This window comes from Muntiacus reevesi, chromosome 5, assembly GCF_963930625.1.
Source record: "Muntiacus reevesi chromosome 5, mMunRee1.1, whole genome shotgun sequence".
Classification (NCBI taxonomy): Eukaryota; Metazoa; Chordata; class Mammalia; order Artiodactyla; family Cervidae; genus Muntiacus; species Muntiacus reevesi.
Window position 1 is genome coordinate 66,936,110 of NC_089253.1, and position 12,033 is coordinate 66,948,142.

At 33.8% G+C, this 12,033-nt stretch overlaps 1 protein-coding gene across 1 annotated transcript in view; it reads right to left on the reverse strand.

The window, feature by feature from the left end:
* The window catches only part of USH2A (usherin), a 905,205-nt gene that overhangs the window by 796,258 nt on the left and 96,914 nt on the right, over positions 1-12,033 (reverse strand). The window lies entirely within an intron of this gene.

Genomic DNA, 12,033 nt, shown 5'->3' on the forward strand with positions numbered 1-12,033 from the left:
TTTTCCTATTTGTGTTTGGACTGTCTGTTTGATCAATTAAAGTCATCTATACTGATGGCAGATTTGTCAATTTCACCTTCCAGTTCTGTCAAAATTTGCTCTATACTTTTGAATCTAGAAGATGTATATAAATTTAGAATTGTATTTTTTTATCCATTATATGTAATGGATTTTTATCTGTAATAAATTTTTAAAGTCTATTTTGTCTAATATGAATATAGTTTAAGTGAGTTTTCTTACATTTTCAAACTTTGTGTGTGCTTGTGTTTTAGGTATATATCTCACAACCTCAGCATCAGTATCATGTTAAACTGTATTCAAGCCTATGCTGTGCTTAGTTGCTCAGTCTTGTCCAACTCTTTGCGACCCCATGGACTGTAGTCCTCCAGGCTCCTCTGTCCATGGAATTCTCCATGGACAGAAGAATACTGAAGTAGATTGCCATGCCCTTCTCCAGGGGATCTTCCCAACTCAGGGGTCAAACCCAAGTCTCTTGCATTGCAGGCAGATTCTTTTCCACCTGAGCCACCAAAGAAGCCCAAAAATACTGGAGTGGGTAGGTAGCTTATACCTTCTCCAGGGGATCTTCCAGGCCCAGGAATCAAACCAGGGTTTCCTGCATTGCAGGCAGATTCTTTACCAGCTGAGACATCAGGGAAGACCATATGTACTCCAATATATCCTATGAGCTCCCTGGTGGCTCAGTTGGTAAAGAATCTGCCTGCAATGCAGGAGACCTAGGTTCAATCCCAGAGCCAGGGCAGATCCCCTGAAGAAGGAAAGGGCAACCCACTCCAGTTTCTAGACTGGAGAAATCCCATGGATAGAGTAGCCTACAGGCTACAGTTCCTAGGGTAAAATATCCTCCCAAATTTGAAACAAGTGACCTAAGAGCACACATTGCACGATTTAAGTTTGTTAAGGTATAATTTTGTGGCCCAGAATGTGGTTAATCTAGTGAATGTTTCATGTGGGCTTGAGAAGAATGTGTATGGTACAATTGTTGGATAAAGTAATCTACAGGTGTTCAATTAAACCCAGCTGATTGAAAGTATTGTTGAATTTCCTTCCTGATTTCCTGCCTACTGGTTCTGTCCATTTCTGACAGAAGGGTTTGGAAGTCTCTAACTATGACAGTGACTTCATCTATTTCTTTTACCATTCCTACCAGTTTATGCCTTACATATTTTGATGTTCTGTTGTTAGATACATGTACATTAAGGATTGTTATGTCTCCTCACAATTGACCCTTTTACCATTATGTAATACCCCATTTTATCACTGATAATTTTCCTTTCTGTTAACTGTGCTCTCAAGTTAACATTTCAGTGTTTACTATAGAGTTCTTTTGATTAGTGTTAACATATAAATATTTATTCTTTTAATCTATATGTGTCTTTATATTTAACATGGATTTCTTAAGGACAACACATAGTTTTGTCATGTTTTTTTTCTTCTCTGCCAAACCCTTTTAATTGATATTTAGGCCATTAATGTTTAAAGTAATTGCTTACATATTTGGAGCAATATCTATTGTATCTGTTACTATTTTCTATTACTTTCACTCTTTGATTCTATTTTTATCTTCCACTTTTTCTGCTTTTGCTGTCTTGATTGTGTATTTTATGTGATTCCATTTTGTCTTTTCTCAGCATATCAATTATTTTTTTAAAAAAATAGATGTCCTTAGAGTTTGTAATATACATTTACAACTAATTTACAATATTTACAACTATTCTAAGTCCCCTTTCATATAACACTCTACCACTTCATGGGTAGGATAAATATCTTAAAATAAAATAGCACTCCTAGGTCCTCTCTTCAATTCCTTGTTGCTATTTCATTTTCTAATACATGAGCATATTATGCTATTATCATTTTGATCAAATTATTATCTTTTAGATCAATTAAAATTTTTAAAAATGTTTTCATTTTACCGTCACTTTTTTCTTCTGTAAGTCATCTCGTTTATTTATATAGATCCAAGCTTCTGATTTTTTTTTTCAAGCTTCTGATTTATATAGCTTTTCTTCTCTCTAATGAACTTTCAATATTTCTTGTAAACAAGTCTATTGATAACAAATTCCCTCAATTTTGTTTCATTTCTCCCTAACTTTTGAAGGATTAATTTTTCAGGTTACAGAATTCTAGGTTGGTGCGTTGTGTCTCTGAAAACTTGAAATATTTAATTTTTCTTGCTTACTGGTATCTGAGATGTCAGAAGTAATTCTTATCTTTGTTCCGCTGTAGGTTAGATGGGTTTTTTTTCTTTGTAGTTTCTTCTCAGGCTTTTCTTCTTTACCTGTGATTTCCTGTAGTTTGACTACGATATGGGGGCTTCCCTAGTGGCTCAGATGGTAAAGACTCTGGCTGCAATGTGAGAGGCCTGACTATGATATGTCAGGGTGTAAATTTTTCTAATTTATTTTGCTTGCTATTTTCAGGCTTCCTGGATTTGTGTGTTGCTATCTGACTTTAATGTGGGAAATTCCCAATTATTATTACTTCAAATATTTCTTCTTTTTCACTTTTTTCTCTTTCTGATATTTCCATTATGCATATTACATCTTTTGTAATTATCTCAAAGTTCTTGGATATTCTTCTTTCTTCAACTCTTTTCTTCCTCTTTGCTTTTTAGTTTTGGAAGTTTCTATTCACACATCCTCAAATTCAGAGATTCTTTCATCAGCCTTGCCCAATCTACTAATGAATCCATCAAAGATATTCTTCATTTCAATTGCAGTGTTTTTGATCTCTAACATTTGTTTTTTAAGATCTTTCTGCTTATATTACCCATTTATTGTTGCATATAATTTTCCCATTAGAATCTGTAGCATATTAATCACAGTTGCTTTAAATTCACAATCTGGTAATTCCAACATTTCTGCTATATTTGAATCTGGATCTGATGTTTGCTCTGTCTCTTTAAACTGCATTTTTACCTTTTAGTATGCTAATTTTTTTAAAAATATAATGATGGATTAGATTGAAGAAACTCCAGAAAAGAAGGCCTTTAGTGAATGTGGTGGTAAGATATGGTGTCGGAGAAGTGTTCTATGGCCCTATAACTAGGTCTCAGTCTTTCAATGAGAGTATGACAGTCCTACAGTCTGACCTGTTAGGTGCAGCAGGATGACTAGAAGGGGATGGAGTAAGATATTTTCCTTCCCCTTAATTATATTTTTAATGTCCATTTTAATAGTATCATGCTATTTTTATAAACTCTACCACATATATTATTATTACTGAGTTTACATTTATTATTTAACATTATTATTAAACAAGATTATTATTTAACCTAGCTTATATATATTGGCTAGTTTACTTGCTCACAGTTAATTTTTGCCTATCAGGCCTTTTTCCTGAAATAATTATATTTCTTCATAAAATATATCCTTAAAAATTTTCTTAGTGAATCTACACCAGTGATAAAGTTGATAAATTTTTGTCAGACATAGATTGTAGCTTTTCTCCCTTGTGTTTAAATGATAGTTTAACTACAAATACAATTCTAGGTTTGTTGGTTACTTTGTCTTTGCACTTCAGAGGTACTATCCCACTGTCTTTTGGCTTCTATCGTGGATTGAGATATTCAAAGTTTCAATTTCTTATAAATTCATATCTATAAGTAATTTATCTTTTTCTCTGGCTACTTTTTAGGATTTACTCTTGGTCTTTGGTAATCATCAGAATCACTATATATAATCAGTGTATTTCTCATAGCCTATTTAGGATTCAGAAGGATCATGTCATTACTCAATTTTTGCCAATTCTTTACCCTTACCCCTTTAAATACCACGTCTTCATTTTTTATATGCTCATCATCTCTATCCTATAAAGCTGTCTTAATCTATCCCCTTGCTCCTAACCTCTTTTTCATGTTTTAAACTTACATTTTCAAGGTGTTTATGTATATACCTATCTCAGGGAAACAAGAATAAGTGTTTTTCAAAGATTAATAATATCGTCCATGTGTCAGATAGGAAATGAAATTCTTGACTTTGACTCATGAAGTGAACATCTAATGTAGATTCTATAATATAAAGTGCCTGAATGTCAGTTATGTGAAAATGAATTCATTAGTGTTACAAAACTATAATATAAAATGAAATACATTTAGAGTAAAAAATTTCTGTGAGCAAATAGAAAACATAAGTAGTAAAGCTCAATGTGTAATAAAAATATGACACAAGTTAGTCATGATGACTCATACTTTTGGACTTTAGTTCCATAAAGGAACATACTCTCTAAAATAACAGGAAATACTCATTTACATAAAAATCAATGTAGAGTGTGACGATGGCACCATTCAAATTGTTGAATGGTAGAAAGGGTTATTATATAAAATGTTTTAAGCTGGCTCTGCTATTTATAATACCAACAAAATGCATACTGATAGTTTGATCTTAGTTAATTCATAAAATCCAAGATTAATGTTATAAAAGGGTCACAAATCAGAGCCAAAGAATAAAAGAGTATTCATGGTTACTAATAAATTGCTCCATGAATGCTTGGCCACCCTTGCAGATAATGATGTCACAAAATGATGAAAGAATAGTTAAGCAGCCAACAAAGTGCCATTGCTTGGCAGAGGCACTGATCATTGCATCATTCTTGGACCAGAGCCCTTGAGAGGTGAACACGGCTATTAAAAGAAAATGAAAAACTCTCAGGATGCAAGTTTCAACTGGCAACAGTTTTCTTAAAGCTAGATTCTATCAATACTTGAACTCTTAGAACAGGTAAATAAAGTTCCAGAGGAGAAAAGAAGTCATGCCTATATTGTAGCTATGCCACCATGTTATCTGACATATACTAGTTTGTTCCATACACAAGTTTCCAATTCCTAGGTTGCATTCTGCACTTGTGAACTTAACACATATTTTTGAAATTTATAATGAACTTCCTGAGCAGGTGGACCAGAAGTACTTTTTGACGATAAAGCTAATAATATGACTAGTTAGGAAATGATCTAAAAAGTAAAAAGGAGTTGGATTGGGGTGGGATTTAGAAGTCTATATTTCAAAATAGTATTTATTGAATAACTCCTTGATATGAACTTTTAGAGCAGGCAAATTAATCCACAATGACAAAATGGTGGTTTCTTCAAACAGGGTTGGCGGGGAGATACTGACTACAAAGGAGCACAAAAGAGAACTTGCAGAGAAGAAAAGGTTCTATACGTTGATCAGGGTGGTTATTACAACAAGGCTATACATTTGCCAAAACTCAAACTATACATTTTTAAATGGGTATATTCTATTGCATGCAAATCATACTTCAAGAAAGTCACTCTATAAAGAAAAAACAAGATATTCCTATATGTCAAATTTGGTAAAGAGAACAAGAAATATTTGTATTACTTCTTTTTTTTCCTAACCATTGATCTCCTACGCTTTCTTAGGAACATATTCCGCAAAGGCCTGCCTTTGGTATAGATAGCAGGAAAGCACAAAAACTTTGCTTTTGTGAAGATTAAAGGAAAAGTGATGGGTAAAAATACCTGCTACTGGGGCAACAGTCATCCACCCCTGCCACTCTGGACTCAGGCTGACATTAGGACTTAAGGAAAGACTGTAATCAATGCTGCTTTACCTCCAGATGTTGAAGCTGATGTCCTGACTTCAGGAATTGCTTGCTAGAGTTAACACTCGCCCCACAAACACACATACATACACAACAAAAAGCAAAAAAAAATAAAAACAAAAAAAGTGTCTTTTGAGTGTACAAGGTTTTTCCCCCATAGAATGAATCCTTACACCACTCTTTGAACTCATATTAAAAATAATAAATACTTACCAGTATATGAATTTATAATTATATCAAAAAACCACTTAAAATTAAAAATACATGTATAAGTGACAATTATTAGTCAAATAACATTAAGCATTTTATTTTTTTTTTGTAAATCCATGGCTGATTCATGTCAATGTATGGCAAAAACCACTACAATATTGTAAAGTAATTAGCCTCCAAATAATAAAAATAAATGGAAAAAAAAAATAAACAAATGGAAACATCAAACTAAAAAGCAAAAAAAAAAAAAAAATTAAGCATTTTAAAACAGTATCAACAATCATATGATCTACGGAAGCCTGATGCCATGCAATCCTGAAATCTACTTTAAAACATTCAGCTCTGCTCAAAAGTCATTGAATAGTACCTAGTCTGTTGGCATTTTTTTGCCATAGATTAATCCTAAAATGGACCAGCAAATTAATTACTCACTGCTTTAGTCATTTGGAGGGAAGAAATGTGACAAATGCTCAAAATTTTTCTCAATTAATGAAATATGTCATTATTATTTATGGCAACCATAATACACTATGCTCAAAGCATAATACATTGTGTTTAAAGTCTTAAAATTGCCAATACCTGCCAAAATATGTCAGTTCCTAGTCCAACAGCACTGAGGAGAGTCAGTGAGCCTCCTCGAGATAAATATTTTAAGTTTCACAAAAAGCAGTGGAATGTTTAAGAAAAAGTAAGCATGACTTTAAGTTCATCTTAGAATCAATGGTATCTTTGGTTATAGATAATGAGTTGTTTTGGGTTATTTGTTAGTTTTTTTTTTTAACTTTATGAATGGACAAAATAAATAGGAGCAATGAAATAGACTGCTGATCTTACTATACCCAGAATAACTTATGTGTTCTAACTACTAGTATAAGTCTCAAGTATTAAAGTAAGTTTTATTTTTTAGGGTTTATAAGCTTAAAAGTGTCTGAAGACCAGATAGTTAACATGAATGAGGTCACCAAGATATAAGGCTAAGGATAGTAGTAAACGCAGTGGCAAGTGAAGAGTGATAATGCTCTAGAGGGGGTAATTGCTACCATGAGTTAGCCAGCTGTTACCATGGGGGACGGGGGCAGTGTTGGACTACTTTCTAATTAAGAGAACTCAGAGATGTAATAAAAAGATGGAAGGAAGGAAGGTGAAAACTCTTCTTAGAAATTAAAAAATTGAACACTGTTCCCACCTGAGGACCACCACTTTGCAACATCAACTTTACAAGCAAAGAATATCTTACAGAAAATTCTCTAGAATGACTATGTATATAGACACACTTCTGATTTCACCATTCCATTCCCCCAATTTCATTCATTTTCACTTCTGCTAAAAACACTTTCTCATAGGACTGACAATTGCCAAGAACTGGCATCTTCTCAAGGCTTACGTTTTCATCTGTTTGCCAAATGGCTGTAATATAAGTCACAAAAGTTCTGTTTATTGAGTAATATTATTAATGGCTAGCATAATACTGTGAAATTGAAGACACTCCTTTTGGATTATGTCCAGATCTTTAAAGAGAACATTGTTTTCAATAGGATATGGATGGCTTATATTAAAATTTGTTGTTTAAAAAGTGGAACAATGTGAAAAACACTTGAATAGTATATTTTCAAATTATTGTAGGGCAACTTTTTCAGATATAAGTCCCACATGTATTAAAATATCTAGAATGATAAGAAAAGAAAAGGTCATGCTATGAATACCTTATAAAATCATTCTTCATTTTCAACACACTATTGAAAATATCATAGGACTGAGAAATCATTCAGCTTAACAGTTTATTGACTTTTTCCCTTCAGTTGCATTTGGGAAGGAAGTGAATGATATTTGTTGCTCTTTTATTTATGGTACAATTCATGAATTATCAAAATACTACAAGAAGGAAGATAACAGAAAAGTCAACTTTTAAACTTTTGTTTTCAAAAGGCACTTAATGTCTAAATAAGAAGCATTAAAACATATTCTCAACATAAATTATAGTTAATTATTTCACTAGTTCATAATTCAACAGTCACCACCTGAGACCAAGTCTGAAAATCCCAACTTGACTTCTGAAACCAATCAAGAGCCTTGACTCATTTAATGGCTCTATTTTTAAAAGGAAGCATGAAATCACCCAAGAATCATAAGATATCAATCAATGAACTGTGAGCATTTAGAGAGAGTAAAGGGAAAAATATGGGATGGGGCATGAATAGGAAGGGAGATGGGGTTGAGAAAAGGGTAGAGGAACTAACCAGCCAAAATAAAGCAAGAGAAGTTCAAAAAACAATGTATCAAATGAAAGTATTAGGCAGTCCTCAGTCTTCATTTACTAGACCTATTCATATCAAAGTGTCCTATTCAATTCATCCCAGAGCATTTTTAAATTGAGCTATTAGTGGACTTGGGGAGGAGGAGTGAGGTTATAAAAGAAATCACTGACTGCAAAAAAAAGAAGTATCTATTTTAAATGATCAAAAGGAGACAACACTAAGAAAAATAGTATAAATGTCACTTTAATATCAAGAGCAAATCAAATTGTCCAAAATTTAAATACACAATTACAGCTGAGTAAAGAGTGTATCAATGAAGTTAATTCAAATAATTTCCCTTTGTGACAATATGGTAAGCCATATAAACATTAAAATCAATGTTTAGAGATCTTTTCATGATATACTAATACAATCACACTCAAAGACTTCAGTGTTAGATATCTGAAAAATATAGAAGATTCTTTCTTTCAAATCGATTAACAAGTGGCAAAGACTACATGTATAAATTAAAAATTCAGCAATATAAATCCATGATCTGGAGAATAGGTTCAAATGAACATCTGAATTAGAATGTGGAAGTTTTGGTTTGAGCACATAGGAAAAAAGGCTGTAATCAAATCAAAGACCCTAAGTTGAAACAGAAGATTAGCAAGACATTCTAAATATGCCAGAGTATGGGGGTCACAAAGAGTGGGAAAGGACTAAGTGACTAAACTGATGAAAATACTAAGAACCATTGAACTGTACCCATTAAATGCATGAATTGCATGGTTTAATAATTGTTATCTCAAACAAGTTGTAAAAAAAAAAAAGTGCTAACAGTTTAAGAGAATCAAAATTCTTGAAAAAAAATATAAATTAAATAAATGTACCAGAGGAATGCTGCATCTCAGAAAATATTCTTGCCATTGAACTATACACACTAATGCTGTAGTTGAAAACAAATTTGATTAAGAATATCAGAAGACAAAAATGGAGTTTGTCAAATCCTATACAGATGGTTTTTAAAACAAGATATTCCATGAAATTCTAAAATAAACTACACAGAGAAGTGAAGTGACTAACAAAACACAAGTCAGGGGAAGATCTAGAAGGCAGGAAAGCATGAAAGTCATATGAGAGTCAAGAGACAGTGCTGCCATTTTAAAAGCTAAAATACACTAATGTTTAATCTCATATTTGTATAACAAAAGATACAAACATAACCATTCCATGCTCTTGTCAATGAAGAACTGCTTTTTAGAATAACAATTACATAAAGTAATCCATTGTATTTACAACTTAAATTTAATACGTGTGAATATGTTAGTCACTCAGTCATGCCTGACTCTTTGAACTGTGGCCTGACCCCATGAACTGTGGCCCACCAGGCTCTTCTGTCCATGGGATTTCCTAGGCAAGAATACTGGAGTGGGTAGCCCTTCCCTTTTTCTTCTTGACCCAGGGATTGAACATGGGTCTTCTGCACTGCAGGCAGATTCTTTACTGCCTGAACCACCAGGGAAGGCCCTTAATTTAATATACACATGGCAATATAATCCTCCAAAAATTTTGTATCAGTTGGGAGTTCCACCAATGTTATATTAAAAATTCATATTCTTGCAAATTTAAGTGTCATCAATTTTGAAATTTGTTGCTAATCTGATAGGCTAAAACAAAATTTTATTATAATCTGCACTTTCCTAATTAAAACTGAAGTTGGTAAACTTTGATGCATTTGTTGAAAATTGTCTTCTTTGTGAATTGCTTGTTAGTATATTAGCCCCTTAATATTATTACCTTCAACAGCAAGGATATCAAACCAGTCAATCCTAATGGAAATCAACCCTGAATATTCATTGGAAGGACTAATGCTGAAGTTAAAGTTTCAATACTTTGGCCACCTGTTTAAAAGAATCAACTCATTGGAAAAGACCTTGATGCTGGGAAAGACTGACAGCAGGAGAAGAGGGCGGCAGAGGATGAGATGTTTAGATGGCATCACTGACTTGAGTTTGAGCACACTCTGGGAGGTAGTGAAGGACAGAGAACCCCATGTGCTGCAGTCCATAGGGTTGCAAAGATTTGGACATGACTGAGTGACTGAACGACAAATATTATTAATTATTTTCCTTAGGATTCTTTAAGCATTCTTTGTGTTTTAGGGATTGTGGCATAATAAAATACATATTTTTGGTCTCTGGCACACAGCTCCTAAAACTTGTAATTTCCTAACTGGTAAGAGTGATAGGGGCATATTTTGTTATAAACTTGGTTTCTATTCCCAGTTCCTAAAATAGTTCCAGAACAAAAAGGTAAAAAATATGTTTATATTCATAACAAGTGCCTTTCCACATGAGTTTATTTTAATGAGATGATTTTTGGAAACACCTTAAGGATAAGGGCTGGTGCCTGGGAAGACAACCAAGTGGTCAGAGGGATGGAACTTTCCGCCTCACCTCTAGATCTCCAGGGAAGTGAGAAGGGCTCAAGGTCAAGTTCAATGGCCAATGATTAAATCAATCATGTGTAATGAAGTATCCATAAAAATTCTAACTGAAAAGGTTCTGAGAGCCTGCAGACTGCTAAACCCACAGAGGTGCTGAGAGGGTGGCCTGCTCAGAGAGGGCATGGAAACTCTGTTCCCCTTCCTCCTGACCTTCTCTGTGCATCCCTTCCATCTGGGCTTGTTTGAGTTGCATCCTTTTATAAGAAATGGTTATCTAATAAGTAAACTATTTACTTGAGTGTTGTGAGCTTTTCTAGCAAATTATCAAGCCCAAGGAGTGCATTAGGGGAACTCCTAATTTGTAACTAAGTCGGACAGAAGTTGTAGTTAACCTGGGGACGAACTACTTGCAGTTGGCATCTAAAGTGAGTGAAGTCTTCTAGGACTAAGCTCTAAACCCATGAGGTCTGTGCTAACTCCAGTTAGTGTCAGAACTGAATTAAACTGTAGGACACCCAGTTGGTATCCAAAGAGAACTGAATTGCTTGGTGTAGGGAAAAAAACATGTATCTGGTGTCAGAAGTGTGATCTGCAGTTGTTGGTAGAATAGTGTGTGTTTCCTTTTTAGAGAGATCTCAAATCTCTATCTGTTAAATATTTTCAATCAACCCCATCACTTTTCACTGCTGTGCTTAGTCGCTTAGTCGTGTCTGACTCTTTGCGACCCCATGGACTGTAGCCCGCCAGGCTCCTCTGTCCATGGGGATTCTCTAGGCAAGAACACTAGAGTGGGCTGTCATGCCTTCCTTCAGGAGATATTCCTAACCCAGGGATTGAACCCAGGTCTCCCACATTGCAGGCAGATTCTTTACCACTGAGCCACCAGGGAAGCCTTCACTTATAAAGAATACTTGTATGACAGAATGTCAGTATTTTTTTATGACTCCTGATATACTTCTTTCTTTTGTATTTCATGTTTTGCTTATATAGACCTCATCTGAAATTTAGAAATGTTGTTCTAATCTTTATTTTCATAAATTTATAGTTGTTTTTATATTTAATTTTTTAAGCACCTAGATTTTTATACATGTCATGAGGTAGGTAACTTTATTTTCTTACAAACTGGCAGCCAGTTGCTTCAAACACCATTTACTGAAGATGCCATACTCTACTTTTATTTCTGCTGTAACCCTGTTTCTGCTGCTATAACCCCTTTCATGTCATCTGTTACTGATGTTTATGCTGAATATTTATTTCTAACAAATCTCTCTTAATTTTTTTTTTCATTTACTTCTTATTCCTAAAGACGAAGCTAAATTTCCACTTCAAGTATGAAACTTACCCTGATGATTAGAGACAAACTAAAGCAATGTAACTTCTAAGTGATTTTACTATAGATTTTCAAATTAACAACTAATTAAAATTCCTGATATCAGCAATAAATTGAACTTGATTGATGCAATCACATAAAGATCTCTTTATATACCTTTGCACAAACGTACCCTTTAGGTGTAGCAATCTGATCCTTTTCTTAGTTCCATCTATTTATATGCC